The 12,697-nt window shown below is 50.3% G+C and overlaps 1 long non-coding RNA gene across 1 annotated transcript; it reads left to right on the top strand.

Moving 5' to 3' along the window:
* The first annotated feature begins 1,063 nt into the window (after positions 1-1,063).
* LOC144365890 (uncharacterized) lies at positions 1,064-9,153 on the top strand. The gene is made up of 2 exons (XR_013424620.1): positions 1,064-1,144; positions 7,993-9,153. It is a non-coding gene; the product is annotated as an uncharacterized LOC144365890 (long non-coding RNA).
* The last annotated feature ends 3,544 nt before the right edge of the window (positions 9,154-12,697 follow it).

Here is a 12,697-nt window from a genome sequence, read left to right as displayed (position 1 = left end):
CCAGATTCAAAATCCTATTATTTCCCCTCCTTTTATTCTTTTTTTTCCCTTTTACATATTTTATGTGAAAATTGTCAAACAGACATAAAAAATACAGAGGCTAGGAATAATGAGCCCCACACATCAGCCACCTCTCATGATCGTTTCATTCACATATTTCAGTGTATAGCTCTGACATATAAGGGAATTTGACAAGGGTACTCATGATGTCATTACGTATCTGGAAATTTACAGTTCTTTAATAGCATCAAATATATAGCCCTGTAATTATCTCCTACATGGTCCTTCATTTTTGAACACTTTGTTTCTGAATCCAAATAAGGTATAGCAGGAGTTCTTAGCTTGGAGCTCTTTTGCTCCCAAGAGGGGGCATGACAATGTCTGGGGACAGTTTTGGTTGTCACACTGGGTGGGGTGCTGGAGGCATCTAGGTGGAGACTAGTGGGGACACTGCTGAACTTCAGCACAGCCTGCTGACCTTCCAAAACAACAAAGAATCACCCAGCCCCGAGGGCAAGAGTGTGCAGGTCAAGAGACCCTGGTCCATAGGTTGCCTCCTTCTCTCTTTTTCTGGCAAATTATTCCTCGAGGCAATCAGACTCGGTGGGGTCCTGGGTCCTGCTGCTGGCGGTTTGCTCTTTGCAGGTCAATGGTGCAACCATCCATCTTCCCGGAGCCATATCAGCTTGATGGTTGGCTTTCCCGTGTCTTTCTCAAGGTGGACCCTGTGCACTGACTTGCCCCAGAGACAGGACACGGCTACAGGCCACGCTGTCTCGGGCCCACAGGGTGAGAGGAGAGGCACCTTAGGGCCCGGACTCCACGCTGGCTGCCCCATCTGGCCTCCCTGTGCAGCCTTCTTCCAAGTGGGCCAGTCCTCCTCCAGCTTAAGCAAAACATCTATCCTTTCTGTGGTTTTAATTTGACACTAAGAAACTTGACATTTACACAGATGCAAGCTTTCAAAGCAGGTTCCAGGAATTCAAGTTATTCTTAATCAAATGAGCCCTTGAAACAATCCGGAAGTGCTCCCTGCTGCAGCTGACACGGAAGGAGCTCCCCACACCTCACACGGCAGCCCCCACCGCTGGTCCAAAAGCCAGACGCCTGTCACCCAACAGTCCACAGAGCCACAGACACAAAGGTAGGGAACAAGACTCCTGCCCCATGGGGAAAACAGCTCAGAGCCCTGCAATTTAATTTGTAAAATAGGCGAGGCCCTTGCCCAGTAATGGCTTAAAGTGAGGCATGCCATCAGCAGCAAGAGGTGAGAATTGACAGCAGAGCCAACAGAGGGACTATTTAAAGTCCCCGTGGTTTGGGCCTAAGTGGGTGGAGATGAAGAGCCTCACTCAGCCTGCAGCTCCTGGGGTGGTCATTACCATCCCTGCCATCCCTGTCACCAGGGATGACACTAGACCTTCAAGAGCAAGAAGGAGCAACATAGAGCCTCAAGGATGGACATCGGCTGCTTATTGCCACTGCTCCGGATGCTGGGAGTCCGGGGGTCGGAGACAGGCCCAGCCCCTTGGAGAGAGTTATGTGGGCAAACTGGAAGGATTTGGGGTAATGAGTTCCATGGAAAAGGGAGCCCAGAGCAGGTAGATCTTGTGCAGTCCAGGAAAGCTTCCCAGAGGAGGTGACAACTGGATTGAGCCCAAGAGAAACAGAAACTAGCCAAGAAAGGGGAAAGACCTGCCTGCTTTGACCTGCCAGGGGGTGGCCTGGAGTGCAGAGCACAGAGGCCCGGCACGCGGGAGGCAGGCAGCGCTGGACGAGGATGCTCCGGGCGACCGTCAAGCACTCACACTGTTCTCAGAGCACAGGGAATTCTGAAGATTTTCAGTAGGGAAGGCACAGGGGATTTACCTTTTGGAAAGGTTTTTCTGACCAAAAGCATCAGGAAAGAAAAGATGAGAAGAAGAGGATCCTGGGAGGTGGCGGTGGCATGGCGAGCCAGGATGACTTAGGGACTGTCAGTGACTTAGGGACTTAGGGACTGACAGGGACTCTGGCCAGCAAGGCAGAAGGCATGAGGACAGCACAAACAAAGAGGAAGAGAAGGGACAGTGGGCTTACCTCATTTCACCCTCCCACATCCCCAGAAGGCAAGGCCAACTTTCTGTATGGGGACAATCCTGGCACTATCAAGACCTCAGATAGCTGGGCATGGTGGCACTTGCCTGTAATCTCAGTGGCTCAGGAGGCTGAGGCATGAGGATCACAAGTTCAAAGCCAGCCTCAGCAACTTAGCCAAGGCCCTAAGCAACTCAGTGTCCCTGAGTTCAATTCCCAGTACCAGAAAAAAAAAAAAAAAAAAAGATCTCAGCAAATGATGCCCTCTGGCTCTGACACTCAGTGCCAAGCCTGTTCCAGGCTGGCAGGGCTGACCTGCATTTTACTCCATTTTACATATTCAATGAAAGTATATGCTCTTTTTAAAAATTTCTTTTCAGTACTATGGATCGAACCCAGGGCCTCGTACTCTGCCCCTGAGCTACACCCTTAACTCCAATATATGCACTTTTTAGGAAGAATTCTATAAAACCATTCAAATATTAAAGAGTGTGTTCCCTGGGGAGAACCAGGTAACAGAGGCCTGGGTCCCACTGTTGAGCGGGGACTGTAAAGCTTGCACTCCAGCCACTAGACACATGGGCTTCCCAAAAGGCCCTGTCCATCCTAGGGGGTGCCAGGGCAGGGCTGGGGTCTCCTGGAAGGGCTATATCTCACCTGGGAAGTCGTGGGAAAGTGATAAGTCTTTGTGAAAGGACAGTGTGTGTGGCCTTTGTGAAGAGCTCTGAGCAGGCCCGTCTGCCACAGACCAGGGGCTCTGAACCAAAGCCAAGGACAGCAGATCCACCAGCTAGCAGCATTTATTTACTTAAGTGTGATGGACTCCACAGGAAGAGGGAAGTGGTATATCTCTCTCTTCTTTCTCTCTCTCTCTCTCTCTCTCACACACACACACACACACACATCCAGGCACACACAGATTTTTAAATGTAAAGAGCAAAGGGAAAAAATGTCTACTTGCACATCTGGCTCATTCTTTAAATAGCTCATTCCAAGAAAGAAATATATTCTCCTTTTCTTAATTCATGTCTCTACCTTTTTCTTCCAATAGGCCTGCAGGAGGAAAGGGGGTGGGTGCTGAGGTCTTGCAAGGATTCCGCAATGGCTTTGGTATGCTGCTGCCTACACAGCAGTATTTAACCCAATTACAGGATAATAAGGGCTCAGACAAATTATCTGCAAATAGATATGTCTATATGTAAACCCTTGTATTTGGAACATGCATGTGGAGCCAAAGAAAAGTTATGCACTTAGCCAGAGAGGGATTCAGCTCACAGCTCCCCGGGACCAGCCCGGTGTGTGGAGATACTTGAGTTAGGCAAAAAAGAAATCCCAGGTACAGGCCCTGCCCTGAAGCCACCTAGATGAGAAGTTTGGCACAAGGTAATGAAGCCATGCTCCAAGACCCCATCTGGGTTCTGTGCCCACCCTGTGACCCAGGGCACACAGAGCCCAGTGTGGCCCTCACCTAGGCTGCACAGCCACTCTCCTCCGCCTCCTTAACAGAGAACAAGGACGGACATCTAGAGAAATACCCACAGGCAGGTCCAAATGGAATCACTGCAAGCCATTAGCAAGGGTGATGGGCCTGGCTGGGAGTGAGTGGGAGCAAACGGATAAATTGCAAAGTAACCAAAGCTTTTATGCATTTGAGGTTTCCAAACCATCAATCAGCCCTCCAAGAGCTCCCGAGCTCATCAGGCCTCACGCTTTCACTGTACAGCAGAGCAGAAACAGGTCCCCAGAGGAGGAGCCTGGATTATAGACTGGGAAAGCAGATACCGAAAGAACCCCGTGCCCTGCCCCCAACACAGGCCCTTTTCAGGAGCAGCACCGCCATGGCTTGGGAACTAAGAGGCTGTTCTCAGCAACATCACTCTTCTCTGAGAACACACCATTTAAAAAGAAACTGAATATCTCAGCTACTTGGGAGGCTGAGGCAGGAGGATTGCCAATTAAAGGCCAGAGTAGGCAATTTAGTGAGACTGTCTCAAATAGAAATGGGAACCCAGGAGTATAGCTTAGAAGTAGAGCACTCCTGGGTTCAATCCTCAGAGCTGGGGGGCGGGCAGGGGGTGAAGGAAGGAAGGATGGGAGGTAGGTAGGTATTGGGGTTCATTTTCCTTTTTTTCCTAACAATTTACACCTTGGGTTTTTTTTTTTTTTTTTTTTTTTTTTTTTTTTTTTTGGTAACCAGGGATTGAACTCAGGGACACTTGACCACTGAGCCACATCCCCAGCCCTATTTTGCATTTTATTTAGAGACGGGGTCTCACTGAGTTGCTTAGCACCTCGCTTTTGCTGAGGTTGGTTTTGAACTCTCAATCCTCCTGCCTCAGCCTCCCAAGCCACTGGGATTGCCAGTATGTGCCACTGTACCCCACCAAAATTTTTAAAATGCAAGTTCCATCATGTGTCTATCACATGATGCAAAAATCCCTTCATTATGACTGTGATGGTTTGCATGCATGCACACCCATGCACAGTGTGATGGGGACGGCGCTGGGTGTGGGTCTGGATGAGACCATGTGAGTCTGTGTGGCAGTGGCCCCTTCCACCCAGCATCAAGACCCCGCCTGCCCAGTGCTAGGACGTGTTACCCATTATGTTGATTTAACAGTGTGCACATTCCTCTATGTGCCCACGGTTGCTTGCCCAGCTACAGCTTTACCACTCTGACTTGTTCTGTTGCACCTTAAAAACGGTTTTCTTTAAACAGGGTATTTGCTAGTTTATGTGGGGGCCATTGAAACCCACCCACATGTAAGCCCTGGAAAGTAGTTCTGATTCCCAGGAAGAAGAGGTGTACCAACTCCCACAGCCTTCTGGGTGGCTGTGAAGAGAGGGCTTCTTGGTGAAGCTTGTTAAAGACCCCTTGAATGTCTTCCCTGTCATTTCCAGGGATGCCCTAAATTAGTCCACACACCTGTAAGCCCTTGAAGAGGGGTGCATCAGGGCCTGGAGGGATGAACCCACCTCAAAAATCCCCCATCCGAAGCCAATCCCAAAGAACCAAAGGCTGAACGTTCTCTGATATGCAGTTGCTGATTCTCAGTAAGGAGGGAGGTTAGGGAAGAACACAAGTACGTTATGAAGGTAAACACTAAGTACTTTGGAGTAGAGTGGATGAGTGATGTGTAGTGAAGGGTGTAAAATGAAATCCAACATTATTACCCTATGTGCATATATGATTCCAAGACCAGTGTAACTCTGCATCATGTACACCGGTAAATGAGAGTTACACTCCATTATGTATGACGTGTTGAAATGCATGTTAATGTCATGTATAATTTACAAATAAAAAAATTTAAAAGAGAGAAATAGATAAACCACAACAACAAAAAATCCCCCATCCGAACTCTCAAAAGATGCTTCCAGTCCAGTCAGGCCTCTCCTGTGGCTTCTACCACCTGTTTCCAGTACGGAGGCTGTTAATTGATTTCAGTGTTCAAAGGACAGCAGAGCAGAGCAGGGAGCAGGGTGGGCGGGTGGAGGCCCTGCCACTGGGTTTTTAGACAGGAGGCCTGGCTTTCATCGACACGAGGAGGTACCCAGGTGTTTTTAGGCAGCCTTCAGTGCAGGCCTGGCTGGCTGGAGTGGATTTCAAACTCTCTGTTTGCCAAACTACACTTTCAAGAGGTGTCAGATATCGAGAAACCTCTTCCCCCAAGCCAAAGCAAGCATCTGGGGCCCGGAGAGGTGCAGACCGGGCTGGGAGAAGATGCTGGTTCACAAAAAGGAAAAAGCCAAAGCAGAAAGAAAAGCCCCTTCACATAATGTTCCCAGCCGGCTGTTGCTTTTTTAAAATAATTGGTTAAGCCGCGCGGGGAGGCAGGTAAGTCGGCTCTGTGTTGCAAAGCAGCAAGGCCGGGGCTGATCTGCTCTGTGGGAGTTTTATTTATAAGACAAGGAGAGCGGCTGTGTCTCTGTGACCTAAGGCCACCTAAAGGAAACCCAGAGGGGAGAAATGGCAAGAAAAAGGTGTGAGGCTCCCAGAAGGTTGGGAGGAAAGAGTGGGGGGCAAGTTCCCTGCTCCAGTTCCCGGGCCCCTCACCAGGACAAGGGGACATGGCTGGAGGAGTTCAGGGACCCCAGGCTGTCATTCTCCCAGCCGCTGCTCAAGGCCTCAATTCTTACGTTGCTTCGTTGCCTGCTGCCCCCACTCTGGGTTCAGAATTCTTCTCTCTAATCACTTATGAAAGCATAAAATTAAGACATTCTGGGAAGCCAAAGGAATCTGGTTTGAAATGTGTGTTTGGGGAACGGAAGGCATTAAAAGAATGCTTGTGTCTGGACTATTCTGTTGTTTTCGTCCCATTCTCTCTTCACATTCATGAATGAGTCACGCTAGTCTTTAGGCCTGTAAGGGCCTCTGTGGGGGAGGCCAGGGAGGGCCGGGCTCTGGCCATCTCATTTTCTCTGGCTGTTTGGACTCTTCAACCCCTGGCTGCTTTTCTCTTTCCCTTTCTATCTATCTCCAGAGAAAAGATCTTTCTTGTTAACCAGCTGCTTACTTGGAGACACCCCACCCCCACCCCCGTCCTGGGGACCCTCCAGGGCTGGACCCCACACCTGGAACAGTCAAGTTCCAGGCGAAGCAGGACAGCGCTCCTGGGCTCTGGACAGAGCAAACCCAGAGGGCCGCCCACCGGGCACCTTGCTGGGATGTCTAATGGAGCCCCGACTTCTCTCTAACCCAGGGCACCCCTCAGTGATGACAGAAATAGCTCCGTCATTGGACGGTTGGAGAACAGTCTCTCCATCTACAGAAAACAAAGACCCCCCATTTCACTGGACGCCTTCCTTCTGGTCTCCCTCCCAGGGGGCCCCCCCCTTCTGGACCTTGACCACCTGCCTCATGTGCAGGGCTCACTGTGCTGCCAAGCCTGTGCCCTGACCCCAAGTGTCCTTAGCCACTGCCGGCTTCACAAGGGGCATGTCCTATTATTATTTCTTGAGAAAGCCCTTTCTTTCCTCTAGCCCTATAAAAACACCTCTTGCTTCTATTTGGCATTAGGGTCTCCTCCGGTGGAGGCGGGGGGGGGGAGGGAGAAAGGCAGGGTGCCACACTTGAGCAGCTCTGCATAGGACCCCCTCTCGGTGGCCCTGTGCAGTTTCTGCAAAGCCACCTACGGCTCCTGCTCCCCAACCCAGTGCCCTTGCCTCTGCTTTGGGGCTTCTCAGCTTCTCTGGGGACAGAGGAAAGAAGAGACCAGGATTTATTTTATAGAGCACCTACTCGGCACCAGCGTGACACACCATGGCCCACAGAACCCTGCAGAGTCTGAATGTTTTACAGAGACTGCTGAGGCTCGGGGAGTTAATAGGAAGCTGGAGTCACCTGCCAGAGAGGGAGGAATCACTGTTCCCTGCTGGATTTTTTCTGCCTGCACAGGAGTCGCCTGCCTCCTGGCCTCAGAAGCACTGGCCCGAGTTCTAGCTCATTTTTCTCCTTCCAGAAGACAGAACTGGCAGCATCCGAGTGCTGGCCCACAGGCTCCGTGTGAGGGGAACACTGAGCTGGGGTCTGGAGGGCCTCTGCTGGGTGGGAGGAGAGGGCTGGCAAGCTGTTCCCCCTCCCATCCCTCCCTCTCTCCATCCCAACCCATGTCCAAACTGCTCGAATCGGTTGTGCCAGAATTAGAGGAAGCCTTGTTACCAAGCCACATGGCAACGACTAGGTAAATTGGTGAGTAGGCATCCGATGAACTCACTGTAAGTTTGATTTAATTACAACACTAAAAATTTCACATCCATATATTCCGTCGTCGTCGTAGGTTCTTGTCTGTGGAATATGGTCCTTTGCTCAAAATAAATTGAGGGAACACTGTTTATATATGCCAGTTTCAAAGCCAGGAGAGAAAAGCTGATGTTTATGCAAGATGTGATCATAAAATAACGACTGTGTTTCTCCAGCAAACAGAAGAGGACTCCAAAGACATTCCACTGGAAAGCTCCAGCCTGTTCCAGGGAAGCTGCCATCGCTCAAGTACCTTGTGGCATCTCTTTTGGAATTGCCTTCAGAGTCCATTTGTGTGGGCCACGTGGAAAAAATAATAAACCACTCCATCCCACCTCGTTATTGACCAAAAAATTCTACTCCTCGGTTTGATTACTCATCTAATTCACGGGGATTGGCTTCCAGGGCCTTTCAGTTGCTTCTAAATTTCAGATCAACCCTTCAATGAGGAGAACTAGCAGCCTGGAAGGATGTTTGCAAGAAAGCCGAGCATGCTCTGAGGACAGTCCCCAAAGAGCTGACTCCAGGCAGGATGGGCGGGCGAGGTCCAGGTGGAGCTGAGCCTCCAAGGACCCTGGGAAGGCTTTGAGTAACAGGCGACAGAAGCACTCTACCCAACACTTGTCCCACGTGGTCCTTCTTGGGAGCCTCGTGTCAGTGGGAGGTGTCACGATTGTCTGGTTGTAGATGAGGGATTGAGAGCCCAGAGGGAATTCCTATGTCCCAGTCACGCTGTACTCTGTGCTAATGAACAGCAGAGGTGCAACTTGATCTTCAGACTTGGTGCGACTGCATGCACCGTGCCTACCTTCCCCGGATGTCCCACGGGCTGGCAGGAGGCAGGAGGCCACGGGAGTAGTTGGGGAGTGGGTGAAGGAGCATGGCCAAGACTGAGTGTGTAGGTAAGGGCCATGACCTGAGGCAGGAACCACAGCAGGACTGGCACTTTCTGGACCTGGATTTAGAAGCCACAAGGTTCTGAGAGGCCCCCCATGGCAGACCCTACAAGTCACCCCAGGAAGCACCTGTCCCAGCAGCCTTCTCTGGTCTCCCAGAGTTCTGCTAGTGGCCCAGGTTTATCAGGTGGTGTCCTCAAGTGAGGCACTGAAGTGGCCATGAGCAGTGAATACAGCTGACCCTGTGCTTGGGAACCTTGGATCTCCTGGAGAGACCTTTGTCTTTTTTGTTTTGTTTGTTTGATTTTGGAGCCATCCTGACTGGTGGTCCTGGGGTATGGTTGTGCATTACTGCATAGTTCCTGGTTGTGCAGCATCTTGGCTTTCCAAGAAATTTTACAGACTCTCAAGTGCTCTTTAATAAAGCCCTTTTCATGCTGACTAGCTGGGTCTACTCTGCTGTTTGCATCTGAGCACGGTGGTGGATCTGTCCTTCCATATGTCCTTCCATACGTTGCACAGGTGTGTTCTTTTCTTTAAATAATTTGCTCAACATCTCTATTGTCAGGATTTGTGCCTTGAAGTGCATTTTTCTTACTTCATATGCCTTGTGACCTGGTTATATGTGCTAGAGAGGAACACAATGAAGCGCAGAGAGGTTGAGAAACATAACTCAAGCCACACAGCCACATTTGGGAAAGATTTTCAACATGCTTGCCACTATTCTATAACCAAAAGTTCTGGGAAAGGGATGGGCTAGTGAAAAGACCATGGCCTGTGTGTCTTTTTAGAACGAGGAGGCCCAATATGCCCCTTTGAGGGGACCTGTCTGCATTACCATAAGAAGAGCAGAGACACTGAGGCAAGGGATCAAATCACAAAGCAAAGGTCACTGGGCAGTGGCCAGTCCTTGGGGTGCCCCCTATCTTTGGGAGTGCTTTGCTTGCCCACAGAGGTGCATTCGTGAGATGGGGCCCGCTTCCTGTGAATTGAGACCATATTTATTTTTTTGGTACTAGGAATTGAACCCAGGGGTGCTTAACCGCTGAGCCCCATCCCCAGCCCTTTTTATATTTTGTTTAGAGACAGGGTCTCACTGAGTTGCTAAGTACCTTGCTAAGTTGCTGAGGCTGACTTTGAAATCATGATCCTTAGCCTCCCAAGCTGTTGGGATTACAGGCATGTGCCACTGCGCCTGTCTCGAGACCTTATTTTAAAGACATTTAAATAGCTTGTTACTGGTAGGCTACTGTGGAACCCATTTTGTCACCAGTGCCATGGATTGTCCTCTCAGCTTCCTGTATGCCATGTTCACGGGGGACAGTGGAGCCTGCCTTCCTTCCCTGGAACCTCACCAAGTTCTTTCTGGGGCAAGAGGGAGGGGTGGTGTCTGCATCCCCCAAAGCGTCCCTGTCCCTGTAGTAGGCAAATTCCCCTGTGTGTAGTTCTCTGTAATAAAGACCTGGAAAGCTCACGGCTACCTTCCTCAAATCAGGCAACAAGGAACTGAGAACATGGCCCCAACAATTTCCTTCACCAGGCTCCTGGCTCTCACTCCTGGTTCCTACCCTGACCCCACCACCCCCTCCCCCAACCTGGGGCCCTGACAGGTGACCTCCCCTTGCTGGCCAGAAGTGGGTGGGCCAGAATCCAGAGGGGCACTGCTGGTGGCACAGGGGCCTCCCCCTCCTTTCCTGGCCCACTCCTTCCTTCCCTTCCACTTTTTCCTCCCACATCATCCCTCCCTCTACTACCTCCCTCCTGGCTCACCACACCACCCCCACCAGTCCCCTCCCTCACCCTCTGTCCTCGCCTCCCTCACTCCTTCACCTGCAGACTCGGGGCTCCCTCTGTATCCCCGCACCTCGGATCCTTCACTAGCTGTTTCTCCACCCCATCTGCAACCGGTTGCTTTGAATAGAGACCAGCTATGGAGAGAACAACCCCAGGCCGGCTCACTGCAGCCTCTCGCTGGGTGTGCTCATTGCTAGTGCAATTCATAGAGAAGCCAGCTCAAAACGGGCTTGAACAGTAATGGAAGATGAGAAAGTGCAACTGAATGCTCAGGAGTGAACCCCTTAGGAGTGGTTTGATCAGGACTGTGTCTCCCTTTCTCTGAAATGTGCTCAGCACTGACCTTTTAGGGGTGGGATTTGCCTTCATTTCAGCATCACTTTCCACAAGTAGACAGCTATCACTAAGGCCAGGAGAAGATGGAGCAGGACATGATGGGCTCATGAGCTGGGCAAGGGATAAATTCCACCAAAACAGAAAATGGGTGCCCAGTCTGGCAGCGGGGGTGGGGGGAGGTGGAAGGGGCTAGGAGGTCCTCACATTGTCCACACCCAGAGAGCTGGTCTTAGGTCTTAGCCCACCCTGGGCCTGGGCTTTAGATCCTAACGGGTCCTACTGGGACTCTACTCTCAGACCTGCCACTCTTGGGTTAAAGGAGCTTTAGCATGTTATTGATCTCAACGAGCCTCACTTTCCCCAGCTGTGAAACAGGCATGACTCTACCTGCCTTCCAGGAATTAACCCAAGCAGAAGGGTCTGCAGGACGCTCTCACCCCCAGGCCAGGCCAGGTGGGAGCAGTGATCACCAGGAGAGAATTGTTGGGTCCCAGAGCTCAGGAGTAAGCTCAGCCCCTCTCCACCTCTCTGGGGGAAGAAATAAAGGAATGGTCTTGACCCTGCCATTGGTGTTGGGGTCCAGGGCAGGAGTATGGGCTTGGGATCGCACAGCACTCAGTGCAGTGGTTAGGACCTGAGTGGTTTTCCCCTGAGGGATGGCTTCCTCCTCTGCAATAAGAAAATAATAATTGGGGGTTGGGGTTGTGACTCAGTAGTAGAGCGCTTGCCTAATATATGGGAGGCACTGGGTTCGATCCTCAGCACCACATATAAATAAATACAATAAAAAGGACCTCTGATAACTAAAAAAGAAGAAGAAAAGGAAAATAATCATTGGGTTCCCTCCACGGGGTGTGCTGGGAACCGTGGACTATGTGGACTACATTGGGGAATGGAAGATGACTTATCAATGTTATTGCTATTATGATCAAATGACAACAAAAATATTTGCATTTGGGGCTGCTCTTTTCACAACATCTCTAATGTTCTAGGATCTTTTGATTATATCCAGGTTCACTCATAATAAAATATTATATTAAATTATGTTGTAATATATCATATTAAAATGATATTATATTATAATAAATAATATGTGTAGGATGCATATATTATTTTTCTAGTTAAGTTGCACCCATCTGTGTTCATTCAATCAGCATTTACTGAGCATCTACCAAATGTTAGGTTCTCTGCCAGGAGCTAAAAACACAGTGAGTTGCATCTGTGGGTGTGCGGGTCATGTACTGCACAATTCCTGGTGTGCAGTCACATCCTAATCCATATGAACACCCTCCATGGCCTGGAATTGCGCAGTGTACAATCATGCAATTCCATACAGGTAGCTCTATCAACTCCCCATCAAAATCATCCCACCATTATATAATGGAAAACTCAGATGAGTGCAATGATGCAGAATTAACGAGGCTGGGGGAGGGGAAAGAGAGAACCAGGTGGAGGCTGGAGATGCTTCCTAAGAGGGAGGCCCGGAGAAGGCCCATGTGTTCTCCAGGCCTCCCGGTACAACCTTATGAGAAGACCTTTCCGAGGTCCTGACATTTCTGTGTCTTTGAATACTTGGAACTTCTTCAGCCACTGCAAGAGCCGGGCTGTGAAGCACAAGGGAACAGAGGAAGAGTCTCAGGGACAGGAGGCCCAGCAGCCCCGGCTCGGCTCTGAAAGATGAAAGGACTTCAGATCTCCAGGTCAGGGCTGGGCCTTCCTCCTGAGCTGGGCTGGGAGGACAATAGCCCAGCATTTGAAATCCCCTCTGGAGGTGCCCTAATGGAACCCTGCTGAGGCCCTTGGAAGACAATCCACTGGGGCACAGAAGTCTGCATAGATCCTACTGGTCTCAGAA

The sequence above is a fragment of the Ictidomys tridecemlineatus genome, chromosome 8 (assembly GCF_052094955.1).
Source record: "Ictidomys tridecemlineatus isolate mIctTri1 chromosome 8, mIctTri1.hap1, whole genome shotgun sequence".
Lineage (NCBI taxonomy): Eukaryota > Metazoa > Chordata > Mammalia > Rodentia > Sciuridae > Ictidomys > Ictidomys tridecemlineatus.
This window is presented reverse-complemented; position numbering and strand designations above follow the sequence as displayed.